This window comes from Chrysochloris asiatica, unplaced genomic scaffold (assembly GCF_000296735.1).
Source record: "Chrysochloris asiatica unplaced genomic scaffold, ChrAsi1.0 scaffold00172, whole genome shotgun sequence".
In the NCBI taxonomy this organism is placed as follows: domain Eukaryota; kingdom Metazoa; phylum Chordata; class Mammalia; order Afrosoricida; family Chrysochloridae; genus Chrysochloris; species Chrysochloris asiatica.
In genome coordinates, this window is record NW_006408690.1 from 2095712 (window position 1) to 2097197 (window position 1486).

The window sequence follows — 1486 nt, forward strand, 5'->3', positions numbered from 1 at the left end:
AGGTGGCTATGGGTCAGAATCGACTCAATAGCACTTAACAACCACAACAATCAGAATAAGGAACACTGGTAGTGTAGTGATTATAAGTCGGGCTACTAACCTCAAGATCAGCAGTTCGAGTCTGCCAGCTGTTTCACAGGCAAAAGATGAAGCTTTCTATTTCCATAAAGATTTCTAGCCTTGGACACCCTATGCAGGGTCACTGAGTAGGAACAAATTCCCCGGTACACTACCACCACCACCACCACCACCACCAGAAGAATGGGAGCTTGATGGCTCCACACTAAAAGCACTGGACTGCAAACAACAATGTTTGTGGTCCAAGCCCACCAGCCACTCTGAGGGAGAAAGATGAGGCTTTCTGTTCCTGTAAAGATTTACAGCTTTGGAAATCCTATACAGGGTCACTATTAGTCGGAACCAACTCCATGACACATCACCACCACCATCAATTTATAGAATACAATATATTATGATTTGCCTTCGTATTAAATCCTGGGAAGAAATTGGTTTTGGCATCCTATTATTTTAGCATATTAATGGATGATAAATGTTAACGTTTTACTTGGAAATGTTTGCATTTACATTAGTAGGTATAATTGAACTTTAATATGTGTGTACTGTCTGCGTTAGATTTACAACTCAGTGTTATGATAGAATCATGAATAAATTTTTTAAAGATCTTTCTTTCATTCACTTTCCATGCTCTGGATCATTGTGTATGTCAAGATAGTGCAAAGAATGCATAGGCAAAATTATTTGGAACCAGAGATCTTTTCAAAAAAAGAGTTTTTTGAATACATGTTTGGAATTCCTTCCTTTGTGTTACTCTGTTCAGTATAGTTATTTCTTGAGTTAATGCTGGCACTTTTTATTTTTAAGAAACTTTTCTGTTTCAAATTTATCATATGGCATGAATTTAGATTATATATTGGTATGATCATAACATCCATTCCATGCATTATAATTGAATCAGGTATTTTTAATTTGCTATTCCATAAAATCATGATAAACGGAGAAAATATTGAAGTTGTCAAAGATTTCATTTTACTTGGATTCACAAATAGCACTCATGTTAAATGTTAGCACAATTAACAATAAAGAAATCAAAAGGCAAATTGCCTTACACAAATCTGCTGCAAAAGATCTCTTTAAAAGTGTTAAAGAGCAAAGATGTCACTTTGAGGACTTGGGTGTGCCTGACCAAAGGCATGATCTTTTCAATCACTCATATGCATTTGAAAGTTGTTTTTAGATGCCATTAAGTCAGTTCAGACTCACAGTGACTCTGTCCAAAACAGAAGGAAAAAATGTCCAGGCCTGTATCATTCTCACAATTGTTACGTTTCAGCCCATTGCTGCTGCCACTGTGCCAATCCATCTTCATTGGAATCTTCCTCTTTTTTGATGATGCTTCTCTTTATCAAGCAAGATGCCTTTCTCCAGGTACTGGTCCCTCATGATTGTTGTTGTTGTTGTTGTTGTT